The 16,995-nt window shown below is 37.8% G+C and overlaps 1 protein-coding gene and 1 long non-coding RNA gene across 2 annotated transcripts in view; both read right to left on the bottom strand.

Moving 5' to 3' along the window:
• The window catches only part of SLC35F1 (solute carrier family 35 member F1), a 374,430-nt gene that overhangs the window by 225,277 nt on the left and 132,158 nt on the right, over positions 1-16,995 (bottom strand). The window lies entirely within an intron of this gene.
• LOC138915825 (uncharacterized) lies at positions 9,095-15,250 on the bottom strand. Its single transcript, XR_011422148.1, has 2 exons — positions 14,526-15,250; positions 9,095-9,389 (listed from the first exon to the last, which is right to left on the bottom strand). It is a non-coding gene; the product is annotated as an uncharacterized lncRNA (long non-coding RNA).

The following is a 16,995-nucleotide window of genomic DNA, read 5'->3' as shown; positions in this document are numbered from 1 at the left end:
AATCTACATAAACAGAGCTCACAATTAGCTTTCTATTGCCTTATTCCTAAATATACATGGACAATCAAAGGAGATCTCCAATATTAGAGAGAATAAAGTGAAATAAAACTCATTCTAGAGGAAAGAAAGTAAGAAAGAGAAAGAAAAAAAGTCATTAAAAACAGAAATTCTCTAATTTGTATGCTCAGAGAGATCTGAGAAAATATTATGTCTATAAAAGGAAGAAAGAACAAGAAAGAGGTCTTGGAGATTAAACATAAACATCTGTGAATTCTCAATTTTAAAAAATTAAAAGGTTAGAAGATAATCAAGGAAATCTCTCAATAAAAACATATGTAAAATGCAAGAGAGAACATAGGAGGCATATAGAATCCAGCATCTGAATAAGAGAATTTCAGAAATAAGTATCAGAGAAAACAGAGAGGAAGAAATCAACAAAGAAACAATATTAAAAGCTAGTTGAGAGACAAACTGGTATGAGTTCTCCAAGTTGAAAGGACCCATGAATGAAGAAAGGGTCCATAGCAAATGGTGACCCTTTGAAATTCCAGATCTCCAATCAAAAGAGAAGACGCAAGACACTTTTAGAGGAGAGGGGGCAGAGGTTCCCAAAATGGAATGGGAACCAGATGGCATCGGAGGGCTCCTTAACAACAGAATATGCTTAAAACACAATGGAGAGTCCCTTAAATGTTATTAAGAAAAATGATTCTTACTATGTAATACCATAAAGAGCAAAGTCATCAATTTGAAAGTGAAATAAAGAGGTTTTTCAGCCGCAGGAGGAGTCCTGGAAAATTACCTCCTTTTTGAGGATGTGCTCCAGGCCAAAGAGTGAAGCATAACAGGAGAGAGAAAGATGTAAAATCCAGGATTCCTGGATTCATGCCAGGATTCCAGGAGATGGTGAAGTCACTGCACAGGGACTAGAGAGAAACATCCCTGACTGAGGCTGGAAAACGGCAGGATCCAGACAAGGAAAAAGGACTTAACAAAATATCTAATGTGATGAAGCCTTTGAAAACAAGGTAAGGATGTGACAATGGGAAGATAGGGCAAGAAACAAGAAGGAGCAATTAGAAAGTCCAAGAAAGCAAAGGGCTTTCAGGAAAGGAAACATTACCATAGTACACTACTGTGTGAACTATTGTGTGAACAATATGTACACAATATTGCTATCGAGAGCAGTAGCAATAGTCTAAGTAGTAACGATCAATTCAAAAAAGAGAGCAATATCACTATACTGGGAGGTTGGGAGAAGGAAAATGGGCTAGTGTAAAAAAATTTAAGTCTTCATCTATCATAACTAGAAGCTAGTAAATGATGTCTAAAAATTTTAAAAAATGAAATAGCAGGAAAGTCATATTATTTAGAGAAATTGATGTAACTACCAGAAGAAACAGCTACAACAGTTTAAAATAAATTACTTGGAAGTGGGACTCGGTGGTGTAGGGTGGGATATGGTGCAAGAGGATGGAATTATAAAAATTGGATATTGCTCAATTTTTAAAATACGGGCACGCACGTGTTCAGGTATGTATGTGTATGTACATACTTCTTTTTATGGGACTTGTATAGTTGCTGTGCCTCAGTCCTGTCCAAGAGTGTAGAACTTACTGTCATTGTTTAAAGGAGACTTCAGCTTCTTGATGCAAGATTTATATTCTCATAGCTACTGAGCCACAGAAGAAACATAAATGCCAGTTAGAAATAAAACTCTCCTTGATGAGATTTAGTGCAGGTTGCTGTTTCCCTGAAATTTAAGTCCTTACCTCTATGTGAAGGGAGAAGTTTGATTTTTTTACTCTATCTTAGATTTCCTTAGCTTTTACTGCATAATTGTGCATCAAAGTTATCTTTAATTAAATGAACATTCTTGCACAAATGATCTCATTTTGAGTAAGTAGCTGAGTACTAGGAATCTCTGTTCTCTCAGACACAAAAGGGACAGAGTTCACTTTTCAGTCCTTTACAGTGGGTAAACCGTACTTTCTCAATTGTTTGGAACTGGTAAATAAGTATAAGTATTCCTGCCATGAAGAATAGTTCAACGGCTAGATAATAGCTAGAGAAGCCAACAATGAGCCTTGCTAATCATTGCTATGACAATCTTCTGCTTTATTTTTATATGTGTCTCATAAAACCATCAAAGTTGAGTGGCAAGCTGGAGCTCCGAGAAAATAACTCTTACTAGCCTAGGAGATTTTAGTAGAAAGGCAATGTTAGTAGAAAACATCTTATCTCTTTGGGCCTGATCCTAGATACATTGCAGGGGGAAGGAGGCTGGCTAAAAAGATACTAAGTAAGACATCTGATCTCTCATTTTCTCTTTCTCTCTCTCTGTGTCTCTCTCTCACACACACACATTATAGGAAATACTGGTCTTCAGAATGAAAGGGACAAAAAACTTCCTTGATGTCCTTGGTCATGCTCAAGATGGACTCTGAAGATGATGTGGAGACCTTAGATTTGATCTGTCCTGCAAAGAGAATTTAATGTTACCTTGAGATGATGGGGAAATTGTCAAAAACAAAATGGGTGGGATCAAAGGAAGAGTTGTGTATTATGCAGGTGAGTTGGCTAATTAATATCCACAAGTATTAAATGGCCTCAAATGTATATGATAAATGACCATAAGTAAATGTAAGTGCTTCATGTTCGTGTACTTGAAATCATGACTAACAACCTTGTTAGAAGGAAAGCATTTTATATCATCTTTTTATCTTCTTAATTATCCCAATTCGACAAAGGGAGTCAAAATTGTTTCTTGAATACATACTTATCAAACTTCAGACATTCACATATATTTACGACTTTTGACATACTACATGTTTCTTCTTAATTGAATATTTTTTTCTAAAGATTGGCATCTGAGCTAACAGCTGTTGTCAATCTTTTTTTTTTCTGCTTTTTCTCCCCAAATCCCCCCAGTACATAGTTGTATATTTTAGTTGTGGCATGTGGGACGCCACCTCAACGTGGTCTGATTAGCGGTGCCATGTCCACGCCCAGGATCTGAACCAATGAAACCCTGGGCCACCAAAGTGGAGCATGCAAACTTAACCACTTGGCCACGGGGCCGGCCCCTAATTGAATATTTTTAATTGATTTACTTTTAAACTTAAATACTCACTTGAGGCCTTGTTCTAAGTGCAAAATAATGGAATTAATTTTGTATTTAGTGATATTTGTATTACTCCTTTGTAAACTCTACAGTACAGTGAAAATGTGACCTTCATGGTTAAGCTGAAGCTAACCTGAGTTTGAACTCCAGCCCCAGAACTTACTAACTAGGTAACATAAGCCAAGTTAGTTAGTCTCTCTCAGCCTCAGTTTCCTGTTATGTACAAAAAGAATAAAGATATTTTCCTCACAAAAAAAGTTATGAGATTTAAATAAGATAATATATGAGAATGCCTAACACATGACAGGTGTTTTGTAACTAAAGACCATTTTCAAAGACATCTTATTTCCTTTGGATAAGGTTTTCTCCAATCATCTTGAGGGAGATAATGAAAAGAAAGTTTCTCTGAATAAGTCCCATCTCTCTCATGGTTCCTTCTTGTGAGAAGCAACAAATGTGCTGCCAGCAGAAGCTTCTAGAGGCAAAGATCAGACTTTTTTTGCCAAGCTGGAAAAGGGCTTAAAGGAAAGAGCGTTTGCCTTCCTCCATTTTGGGCTGAGGGAGCACTGATTCAGACCTCCATCCCTGTGAGGCCACACGCCTCCTAGCTCCTACCTCATAATTTCTCTTCCACTTTCCCTGGGATAGGAGAAAGAATTCTTTCCTTTTAAACATATCTAACCTTAACAGAAATTGGCTTGTTCCTACCCTACCTCTATTTCCCTAAATAAAAATAACAAGGCAGAGCCCCCAAATTTGAAATTATTTTTTAAGAAGAATATCATAATCGCCATCTCCTTCACAGTTGACTTCTTCGGTTCTCATTTTCAAGCTCCTCTCTCTCATTCACAAGCAGATGTTCTCTAAAGCTCATAGCGTCCCTCAAAGCCATCTCCTACTTCTGAACTCTGGAGTTGTCCAAACTTTAAGCTCCACACTGGTTTCTGCCTTTCTAAAGTAGAGGTCTATGTGTATGCATATGTATATGCGGTCTTTTATAACAAAGAGGGGTTGCTTCCAGGTCTTCCGTGGTCAGGCATCCTCTTGTTTATCTTGCCAACAGTGATGGTCAGCACGGGCCAGTTCATGCTCACTTTCCTAGTGTCTCCTGTGATATATTCTTGGACCTGAGCATGTGGATCAAAGTTGAAGTCTATGACTACAGACCAGATTTCCTGTTATGGAATCCCTAACTTACTTGAAGGCAATAAAACTGAAGCCTTTTCCTCAGTGGTGACACGTTAGAACAAGTAAGCTGAGACAGATGATGCTGGCTGCCCCTTCTTTCTAAGAGAAACCTGATTTGTTCAAGCGCAGGGCAGCTATGTGCTTCATGGCCCCTCTCTAACCTCAGTGGTCTCAAAATGTGATCTCCTGACCAGCAGCATCAGTGTCACTGGGGAACTTGTGAGAAATGCAAATGACTGCCCCATCCCCACATACTTAATCAGAAATTCTGAGGGTAGGGCCCAGAAATCTGTCCGTTAACAAGCCTTGAGAATCGCTAGTAATCCAATAATTCTCAATCCTGTCTGTATATAAGAATCACCCAAAGAACTTTAAAAAAATGTCAGTGCTTGAGGACCATCACTAAAGATTCTAATGTAATTGTTCTGGGATGGTGCATAGACACCGAGATTTTACAAAAGCAAAGCCAATGATGAGAATCACTGGTCTAATCCAATAGATGTTGATTCCATTCTCCTTGTCAGGGAAGGGTTTAGGCAGGGACTTGGGATGTAACTCTGGTCAAGGAGATGTGGAGGGGGAAGGGGTGTAGGAGCAAGATGGATTCTTCTGGAAAATTTTCCTTCATTTTGAAAAGGATCTTAAAACAGTGAATTCCTCCCTCTACTTTTGGCTATTGTTGTTGAGGACGTAATGCGTGCAACCAAGGGGGAAGACAAAATCAGGGCACTAATGTCACTGGTCTATGAATTGAGCAACCCTGAAACTGACTACCTCAAACCTTCTTTTGTGACATAATAAATGTTCTTATAGCTTATACCACTTCGGTTGTGTATCCTTATACATAAAAGCATCCTAACAGATACATTAACTGATCTGAATCTGTTAACACATTGTGCTTAATTTCATATTTCAGATGAATAAAAAGATGATCTTTGGTATTCTCAGCGTTCCAAAGTATAAGAATTGTAAAGAGAACATATTGAAAACAAAGCTTCCTTTTGTACTGGAAGATAGTCGAATAGTCATATTCCAGTAATTGTTTTTTCTGTAAGAGCATGTATAAAATAATTTTATATGTTAGTGGTAAAAGATTAGCATTATTAGATTTTTAAAAATGTATTCTAAAATTCTGTATTTTCTAGAGGTTTCTAGAATTATTCTATAATTCTAAAATAATCTTAGAAAAATAAAAAATCAGTTAATGTGCTTTTCAGGTCTTGAATCTCATGCAAAGTCTACTTAAAGTACTTTGGGCACGTATACTGACACATTGTGTCACTGATACTTAAATGACGTGTTTATTTTCAGAGATGTAAACACATCTGAAGTCTGGTTGCTCAAACCGAAAGCTACCAACAGTAGCTCTGAAGTAGCAGTTGATGTAACCTTAAACTTCAAGCAGGGTAAATGCCAGTTCAAGTAAAGTAGGTATCTCCCTTGCTGTGTTTTTTGTTTGTGTGTTTGTTTTGCTTTTGCAAATTCTTTCTGAGAAGTTTTTTTTCAGGTTCTTTCTTCTGTACCTAGCCTTTCCTCCTTTTCACCAGCATCTCCTCCTCCTTCCCACAAACATCCAAATCTTCCCATCCCCTTAAAATGTTCCCTTCCCTGGTTCTCTCTCTTAAGTTACCGTACTCTGAATACAATATGCCCTCACTGCTAAACTTCTAGAAAGAAATGTCTACCCCAGTGGTGTTCAGAACATGATCCTGGACCAGCAGCATCAGAATCACCTGGTAGAGTAGACAGAATAATAGCCCTCAGTGATGTCTATGTCCTAATGCCTGGAATCTGTGACTGTGTTATGTTATGCAGCAAAGGGGTCTTTGCAAATATGATTAAGGTTAAAGACTTTGAGATGGGGAGATTAGCTTGGTGGGCCCAATCTAATCACATGGATCCTTAAAATCAAAGACCCTTTCCCAGAGTGAAGAGAGAGGGAGATGTGACTTTGGAAGAATGGTCAGAGGGATGCAATGTTGCTAGCTCTAAAGACGGAGGAAGTGCAGCCATGAGGCAGGAAATGTGGAAGGCCTCTAGAAGCTGGAAAGGCAAGGAAACAGAGTCTCTTCTAGAGCCTCCAGAAAGGACATCAGCCCTGCAGACACCTGGATTTTAGCCCTTTGAGACCTATGTTCGAACTATGACCTCCCAAATTGATATATAATAAATTGGTGTCGTTTGAAAACACTAAATTTGTAGTAATTTGTTACATCATCAATAGAAAGCTAATATACCTGGGAATTTGTAAGAAGTGAAAATTCTTGGGCCCCACCCTGGATGTACTGCCTCAGAAACTCTAGATGTGGGGCCCAGAGATCTGTGTTTTAACAAGCCCTCCAGGAGATTCTGATGCATGCTGAAGTTTGGACACTTTCCTGCCTCCACTTCCTCACCTCCTATTTGTCACTCCACCGCAATCTAACTTAAACCCCCACCACTGACTGCACCTGCTCTTGAAATCACCTAATTGCCTACTGGAATCACCTGTCTTTAGCCTTTGTTTCATCTGACTTTTAATCACCATTTGGGACCATTTGCCATCCCCCTTTCTAAATTCACTGTGTCCTGGCTTCCAAGACAGCACTCCTCTCTGAGCTGCGTTCTCATCTGAAGGCTCAACTAAGGAAGAATCTATTTCCAAGCTCATTTAGGTTGTTGGCCGAATTCACTTCCTTTTGGTGTATGACTGAGGACCCTGGCTTCTTACTGACCACAGGCTGCAGCTTGCTTTCAGGTCCTAGAGGCCACCTACAGTACCCTGCCTCTTGCTTTTCAAGCAGTGACAAAAGAGGAAATTTTGTCTTTCTCCCATAGGTGTTTTATTGACATCAAACAAGGGAGATTTGCTTTTTGAAGATGCTGTGAATCTACACTTCCACCGTCACACAGTAGTTAAATAAAGTAAATTAGAAATAAGTCAAATCCCAATGTCACAAAAAACATTCTTTTCAAAGTCTGTGACACTCTGCATAAGACTCTCAAGGGATGTTTGTTAAAAGTACACCTTCTGGAACTCCCCCTCCTAGATTTCTTATTCAGTAGGTTTTTATGTTTAACAAGCACCCCAGCTGAATCTAATTCAGATGACCTAAGGATCATGCTTTGGTAACCACCACTCTGTAAGATATAATGAAAAATAAACATATGTAGGTTTAAATGTCTTATTTTAGATTGCAAACAAAATCTTTGAACAGAGTTATAAAATTACATGCACAAGAAAAAGCCCTTCAATAACACTAGTGATGATTTATCTACTTTCAAAATTATCCAAAACTGAGTAGTTCAAGTCAACAGCATAATTTCACAAATCTAAGACATGCTATGGTGATAAGTCATTACTTAATTTTTATGAAAGTAATCTGCATTGTAACAATAAAATTATATTAAACTTAACTGAAATATTTTCAACCAGTTTGAGGTAAATCTTCTAATAAAGAACCAGTTCAGTCTTTGCTCAACAGCAACACTTTCATTTATACAGATTTTATTTTGTATTCAGAACGGCTTTTTTGCTGTGAGCATGGCCTGACTGAGGCAACACAATGCAGTATAAATCTATCAACCACCAAGCATCAGAGGAGAAAAAAAGTCTACGAAATCATCTTAAAAATTAATACAGCCCTGTCTATCTTTGAGAATCTCTTAGCTTTTGCAGAAGGCAGATTTCAGATTATTGGAATATAAATTCATGTTCTTAGTTTACTATGCCGCACTAAAATATCCAAAGGCAGGATTTTTTTTTTCCTGCTCTGCCTGCCTGGGAAGTTCTATGTGATCACATTTAGTGCACTAACCTAGAAGGTGGAGCACTGGATTTTACTCCTATCTCTTTATATCCCGTTATCAACCTCTAGTGGAGGACCACACAATAACGTAGGATTCTTCCCCACAGTAAATCCAATTAATTCAAGTGATATGGTGACCTTCCTCACCACCTCCTTCCCAAATTATCTAGATTGGCAATGAGATTGTTCCCTGATACAGCAATTGGTGGTGTAAACTTTCATTGGTTTCCTGTGCTTTGGGTAATTCAATTCAGCACACCTATATCAAGTAGCCAATAAGGAGAAGACACTGAGTGGGATGAAAATACGTACAAGACAGCAGCCACAAAGAGAAAAGCCATGACAACCGAAAACCAATATGCATGTGGTATAATGTCAAGAATGACAAATTCCTCAGAGCTATTATAAAGTTAAGAACACAAGTTCAGAATTTGGCTTTATTATTTATTATTCATAGGAAATTATGTCTGAAATTTCTAGGCACCCTAGGTGTACGGCAGAATCCAAGGCGATCTGAGACTTTCTAACAGAGACATTTACTGTGCACTAATTGGATCTGCCAAAGCCCAGAATGGGTCGCTGACATTTGATATTCAGTTGGCCTCCTGTCACTTGCACAGTAGACTAGTGCTATTCAGCAGCCAGCTACCCAAACATGTGGGAATCCTAGAAAATTCTAAGATGTGATGGCTATTGTAGATTTGCTGTGGTTTCGAATTTATAATCTATTATCCACGTCAGACTATGATGCAAAAGTAATCCCAATTCTGCAAGGATCACTAAATTAGAATGATCAAAATCTGCAAAAAAGTTAATGTTTTCTCCAATCTAGGAAGATACTCTCTTTACATAATTTAATCACGTCACTCCTGTATATTATTACACCTTCAGTGCAATTTAAAATAAAGTTGATATAAGTTTTCAATAAAATCGTTCCAAAATGATCCCGAGGGTTTTTTTCAGGCGTTTGTTAAAAACATCATCAGGCTGATTCTTTTTTTTTTTTTTTTTAAAGATTTTATTTTTTCCTTTTTCTCCCCAAAGCCCCCCGGTACATAGGTGTGTATTCTTCGTTGTGGGTTCTTCTAGTTGTGGCATGTGGGACGCTGCCTCAGCGTGGTCTGATGAGCAGTGCCATGTCCGCGCCCAGGATTCGAACGAACGAAACACTGGGCCGCCTGCAGCGGAGCGCGCGAACTTAACCGCTCGGCCACGGGGCCAGCCCCATCAGGCTGATTCTTTAGAGTGGAATCACTCATGCTGGCAGTGCCAGACCACAGTTCCTTCTCCTGGAGGAAATTTAAAAAGATTGTGGTTATGCACATCGGTTACTCACAATAGTCAATCCTCAGTGATTATTGAGGAGAAGGGAGAATGACTTCATTGGGTAAGAATGCTTCACTCAGCAGTGCACAAAGCTTTGATATGTGGGGTGGGGGTGGAGAAGGGGGGAAGAGGATGGCTTTTGACCCATTTCTGAATATCAGAAACAATTAGCCTTTTATGCAACGAATAACTGAAAAGTATGTCAATAAAAATACAGAGAAAAGTGCATACATATTACATAATTTCCTTTAGAGACATTTTGTCTCTTTGTCTGGTTCTGGCCCTTAACCTTAGAACACTCCCAGAAAGGAGTCTTGAGACGCATTGGACTGGGGTAAACACAGTAGCATATAAAGAAAGGAAAGAAATGGAATCTTTCTGCTAATTAAGATTTTTTTCTCCTTTGCTTTCAAAATTTTATGTAATGGAGTAATGAATCTTACTCCATTAAAAAGTTATAGTGAAAAAAGTTAGAATATTTCTGTGGCTATCTGATGACAAATTAAATATGGAAATTTATGGGAAGTATAAGATAAACAAGAAAATTTATGGAAAGTTTCGCCCAGAGTAGATTCTGTTTCCTCCTCCCCTGATTATAGACTGTAGCTCTCCAATCCTCTGGTGACCACATGACATTAAAATTTAGCTATTTTTTTCCTATAATATAAATATGAGATACATAAGAATTATATGACATATCATATCCCAAAACCCATGCATTAGTAGATATAAGTATAAATAAAATGCCTTTAAAAAACAAATATCCCCTAAAAATAGTTACATCTTGTTCCAATTCTTTTTTAAAAAATTAAAGAAATAACAAATAGTATTTATTTAGTGAACCTTTAGGAGTCAGTCGTCTTTCCTTTTCACTTAACCATTTATTTGAACATGAGCAATCAACTAAAATCAGAACTTCTTTTACATGATTTTTATACGGCAAGGTTTTTCTTTCAATGTCTTACAAAGTATTGTCATTTAGAACTACTGCGTTTTGTTTAAAAATCATATATTTTCATGTTTAAAAATTATAGTTTTCATTTTCAAAAATCTCATTCTGAATTCTTATTAGAAAAATAAAAAGACCTTCTTTAAGAGTTCAAGGGTTGTAATACCATTATTTTTAGAAGGACACATTTTTCTCAGCTTAGTGCAGTCAATTTAGTTTTTTTAGAGCAATAAAAGGCATCTTACATCGCCATTTAAATTTGTCTCTTTTTAGATCTCATTTTGAGAATATGTGACCTCAGGACATACAGCGAATCAACCCTCTGTTAACATTGACAACAGATTTTCTTTCTTATAACTTGAAAGGTCTTTTAACTGAAGTTTGGGCACCTTCCAAAACTGACAGATTCTGCAGACATCATGGGTAGGGAGCTCACTCATCAAAAATACTCTGAATTGTATACATGGATTCTTTACTTCTAGTCACTTTCTCTAAAAATAAGAAAAAATTAAGTATTTTGTGGAAAATGGGTAAAACTACAGTTTAAACAATGGAGAGAAATCCCAAGTCATACATACAGTTAAATAAAAACATAAAAGACATACACATACATAAATGTAATATATGTATGCATGTATGCATATAATGTATCTACATCTGTATCTTTATCTTTATATGGCTATCTCTATATAATAGGTCTTACGAGAATCATCATGTGTCCAGTTTCTTAATGATGGTGTTGTTTGAAACTATCAAGTAAGCTATCTTTAGGAGTTCGTTCTCAATTTTGAATTCAGAAAAAGAAGCAAAACCCATCAAGAAAAAGCAATTTTAGAAGGATAGGAATTGGGGCCAAACAGGTTGTACAATCTATTTCCTCTAAAAATAACCAACAGAAGGTCTGGCAGCCTGTCTTAGTTATCAGCAGCTTCCCTTCATTAAATCTAATTGCTATGCAGAGGCCATTTCAATTGATGCATGTAAAAAGCAATTTCAAGTCCATGATGGTGGCCTCCAGCCTCTCTGGGGAGTAGACGGTCCTTTCGCCTCCTTTTAATGTTCCCCTTAGCAGGGGCCGGCAGTTGAGATTACTAATGACTGTCCATTCTGTGACCGTGACTTGGCCTGAACTTGCCAGTAAGTTTATCAAGAGGATTCCCAGTATATTCGGAATTGCGAGATGCAAATAATTTTACCAGAGAGAGAGAGAGAGAAGGAAAATGAATGAATGAATGAGTGGCAGAGCTATGGTGCCTGAGCTTGGGCTTGAGGACCACACAGCCTGGTTTGGACCTTGGCTCAACCTCTTCTTTTCTGTGCAACCACGGACAAGCTACTTAATGTGGTGTCCACAACGGTCAGATGTGGGAAAGGGCAGCACCTGTCTGGTTGCAAGGATTAAATACTTTAACACATGTTGGCTGTTGTCTCTGTTTCACTAAGTAGCCTCAATTCAAGCTGGCAAAATGATATAAAATTGTGCACTAGTTCATAAAAATGTAGTCTTTTTGTGATTTATTCATTCATTCGTTCATCAATTTCACATTGTCTGATTTTATTTTAAGCCTCTTTTGGTTGTGAAAGTGACCAAATCTCATCAAGTGAGCACAATGCTTAAGGTTTCTGAATGTTTTAGGGCAAATCTAGATGATAACTAACACCAGTTACTGCAAAATAACAAGCTCAATAGAAATGTGAGTATCCTTTGTGTAGGGGTAAAGGACCAATGTAAAAATAATTTTTAAAAAACACAGTATCATTGAATTGATCTTTTTTAAAAAAATAATGACATCAAATGTAGACTTGGATTTACATTCACTAGGAATGAAAACTCATCATACGTAATCAAACTCACTTAGTAAATTCCCATCTACATGTATACTTTGTCAAAGCATAATACTTTGTAGGCCAAAGTGTTCTAACAATAATTATCATTGATCAAGTGCCTACTATGTGGCAGACACTTTATATCTACCATCTTATTATTCCTAATAACCCAATGGTATGGATATTATTCCCTGTTGACAGACACACAGAGATTAAACTATACAGCTACTAAAGAGGAGGGAGCATGTGCGAGTTCAAATCCTATGCTTAAAGTCCATGTTTTTCCTTGTTTGTTATGTGGCTTTTATCCTCACAATTTAAGATATTTCCCCCTAACCAGATATCATTATCTAGTCTCATATAATTATATCCTTACCTTCCCTTTCAGAATGTAAGGTATTTGAGGGTATAAACAATGTTTATTTTTAATATGCAGCCCTAAAGCACATTTTATAAACCTTATGGGTACACAATACAGTGTTTTTTCTCCCACGTCTCTAAACTTGATATCATTAGATTGGTGGGACATCTTCCAGCTAGTGGCCTCTGTGATTGCCGTTAGGGCTGCTTACAAATGCTGAGTTTCTTGCTCTGGCTGCAGGGTAGAATTTTGGAATCCTCTGCTTGCTCAAAAGCAGTGTGGTTGTAAGAGGAAATGATGAGTTTGTCTTCCAGCAGAAGCTTTTAGGACCAGCACAGGACTGTTCATGTTCTTGTCTCTCTGTCTCAGCAACTGTGAAATCATGGGTGGAGCTGAAACCTCCACACCTGGGTTTCTGAGTAATTAGGATGCTGCCTTGCAACAGACATATAGGGTGAGCAAGATACAAACGTGATTATTGGAAGCCACTGAGATTTTGGAGTCGGTTGTTACCACAACATAATCTACTTTGTACTGACTGATATAGCGTATTAGAATCTAATCAATAGGGCATTTACCTTAAGATCCCAATTTAACATTATAAAGGTTATTCTTCAAGACAGTAAAGAAACTTTACTATAGCATTTCATGACAACTTACAGGGTAATAGCCCACAGAATTAGACTTCATCTTCCTTCAATTGTATTCTTCTGCCATTTTCCCCTTTGTGCTTCCCAGGCATGTACTGGCGAGTGTGGGAAGCTGCAGTTGACGTAATACAGGAGTCATTCTCCTAAGTGGACTCAGTGTACTAAATAACACGATCTTATATTTATTTTTTGTTCTAAGTGAATCCAAAGTTGACAAAAGTACCAGCTAGTGTGCATTCTCTTTCTGTCACTGAATATGAGAGGTAATTCAAATATGTGTAATGCATTTTTACTGGGCTCGGTGATTAACTATTGTGGTGCATGCCTTGTCATATCCTGAATGACTAATTAAATTACTCTTATAATGATGAATTCCAATAAATCATTTCGCTGAGGTTAACTTCATGACATCTTTTATTACCAGAAGAATATTTTTAAAGCCCACAAATAATTTCAGTGAAAAATGAAATACTTTGTTACAACTTAAAAAGGTTTTGAATAGCTTTTGGTACTGACAGCAAATTTCTCCAGATCCTATGTTCTGAAGTTGAGATTTTCATTATATTTTCATTGCACTGAAACTAAATTAAAGCTGATCCTATTATAGAAAAAGAATTGCATTCTATTTTAAGAACTATTCTCACAATTCCAACTTACTGTAAATCAGAGGTCAACAGAAGAGCAGCAAAGGAAAGGAAAGATTTATTAGAAAGAAAAATATGATTATCAAGACAAATAGCACTTTTAATAGTTGACTATTTCAAGTCACTTAGAGATCCCACAATAGAAATATTCACTCACCAACTGTGAAGTTGTTTTGGGAAGCCCTAATAGCTTGATGAATAATGTATTCCTTAAGCACTTTCAACTTTATTTATATACTCTCCACCTTGTTCCATAAAAATCTCAAGGTGGTCTGCAGAAATGCATACAGAGCAATGGGATTAAAAAAAGAAATGAGGAAATAGGGTCTATGAAATACAAATGTCTGGAAATAAGATAGATATCAGAGTAGTGCATAAGTTAAAATAGTAATTTATAAGATGCAGAGGGCCTATAAAATGAAAACAAACCAGTTCCTTGGGGCTCTGGTTCACGGAATGTCTTTGGAGAGGTCAGGCTGAGTCACTGGTGGGAAGAGATCCTGGACCAACAAACTTTCTAGATTCTTTACCATGGTAGTAAAAGAAAATCTGGACACGTACCCCCTATAATTCATGCATTATATGTGTATAAATCTGTGCCAACATATTCTACACATTAAAAATATGTGAAAAAGATAAATTATATAAAATAATCAAAGTTGTAATACCTTCTTCCTGTGCCAGGGAATCATTTTCCCCAGTCCACCCCACCAGGGGTGACAGGAGAGTGCACTGATGCTTTGCAGCCCCTCACAGAAGCATTTCCTACTGAAGAATCTCTTCCCTCACTCTTCCCAAACATCCCTGCCTGCCTTTGGCCCAAAGGCGTCCACACATTTGGCAGAGAAGGTGGTCTTCCACGAGTCACCCGCCTCTAATCAACAGAAATCCACACCTCAAATGTCTCTTCCTGCTCTAGTACCCCGCTGGCTCCATTTGTCTAAGATTTTCCCATGAAGGAGCCTTAACTTCTTCTACCAACACAACGCACTGGACACAACAACCAGACCTCTTTTATTCTTGATTTTTCCCAGAAATCAGAATTTTTCCAGTATTTTGCTTCCACCATAGCAACCTCTCACCACATTTCAAAACCCCATTTAGCCAAATAAAGAGGCCAAAGATTTTTGGCAGGTTAATCTCACATCAAAATAGGGGAGGGGACTTTTTTCTTTTTACTACACTTTCTTAGATGGTCAACTTACATTACGTCTGCAACTTTCCGCCATATAATCATCTGCAAGAATCCCAGAGGGTTCAGCATTATCCTTAGAATTCCACAGGATCCCCTCCTCCTGCTCAGAGCCATCAGGGTCACTGTGGCCATCAAGGTCACTGCAGCCATCAGAAGGATTCTCCGAGCTTGGCACAAGTGTGTGTTTGCCCAGGTAGGATCTTGTGCCCGTGCAGCACTTCCATCTAATTTCACTATTAAAGCTCATATTAAAGTATTTGAATGGCGAGCTGTAAACGTCTCTAGCATGACATTGGTACAACAGTGCAGTAAACACTAATCAAACCAATTCAGTGCTTAATTTCATTTGCCCCTGCTAAATGGCTCATGTGATATGGCAGCCTTAAGGCAGCCTTCTCATAGACTGTGGAGTTTAAATTTACATGGGGCAGAGGTAATCACTCCCAGATGCAATTATCTCATTATCATCAAATCTATATGCGGAGAACGAAATTAGGTCCAGCTCACTTTTCACCTTTAATTTCTTATTATCCTTGTTTGCTTGTTCTTTTTAAGCAGCTATTACCGACAAGGTAAAAAGAACAAAGTTTTCCTGCTTGTCAGTGCTGCCCAGACAACATGGTCTAATAAACAAAACAAGGAGAAATTATTTTTCTCATCTTTGTTTTCCAGTGTTGCCAAACGCCAAACAGGTACAATAGCAAGACCAATTCTCTATTACCACGCGGCACGAATGATCAAGAGAGTGATTATCAAGGTCAAGGAAATTCCCCAGAAAAGTCTTTGTATAAATGCAAAACATTTTTCTCTTCCATGCTTGAATACATACACTCTTCTCAGGTTCACTGAACTAGAATACAAAGTATCGACATCGCCATTTATTATCATGGACTTGGCTGTGGTTATTTAGTCTGCCTGAGAGTGCAACTGGATTTGAGTTGCAAAACTGGCCTCGATCAAGCTTTTATAGATTGACTTAATGTTGGCTGAATATTCATACATTCAAAGCAGTATCCAGAATATGAAAGAGGACTGCCTTCCTCTGGGATCTTGTGATCAATTGAATTAAAATATCAAAATGTCCACTTTTATGTTTCCTTAATCTGAAATATTAAATAGATGTTATGAGACTAGCATTGCTTTTTAGATGTCTATTAATCTATCCATACTGAGTCAGGATTTATTTCTTAGAAGAAACAGCATTAATTTTTCTTTTTCGTTTTCATTTTTGGTGAGGAAGATTGGCCCTGAGCTTACATCTGTGCCTATCTTTCTCTATTTTGTATGTGGGATGTCACCATAGCATGGCTTGATGAGTGGTGTGTAGGTCCATGCCCAGGATCTGAACCTGTGAACCTTGGGCCATGGAAGCGGAGTACGTGAACTTAACCACTACGCCACCAGGCTGGCCCCAGAAGAAGCAGTACTAATTTTTAATGAAAGTAGAAGGAGGATGTCATAGTTAAAAGGATATAAAATGAACAAAATTATTTTCAAAGAATGACGTAAAAATTAGAATTGTATATTTAAACTATATTTTAAGCAAAGACCATTTTAATAATAAAATAAACCTAAAGATAATTATGTATGCTAGAGATAAAAGATATAATATCAGTACTACCTATCATTGTCTGAATTGACTGAAAACCCTTAATATCTTGCTGCCCAACCAGAGGTCAAACCCAGGAACCCTCTTGAAAGTGTCCTTAAGTCAACACCTGAGGAATGTCTCCAGACTCCACTTGCCATCCAATGTTCCAGGTACTCTTCTCCTATTTTGATAAAAATCAAAAATCGGTAGTTTCCCCACATAGCTTTCCCCCTTCGGATCAGCACTTCAGTTCCATCTGCTGGGTTCTTGGCACGCTTTGGCCTGGACTAGTTTCCTGACCTCCCCTGACTCCTTCCTCTGCAGATTTTATGAAACAGGGGAATGTGTCCCC

Source organism: Equus caballus, chromosome 10 (genome assembly GCF_041296265.1).
Source record: "Equus caballus isolate H_3958 breed thoroughbred chromosome 10, TB-T2T, whole genome shotgun sequence".
NCBI classification, from domain to species: Eukaryota; Metazoa; Chordata; class Mammalia; order Perissodactyla; family Equidae; genus Equus; species Equus caballus.
The sequence above is the reverse complement of the archived record's forward strand: the minus strand, read 5'-3'. Positions and strand labels throughout refer to the sequence as shown.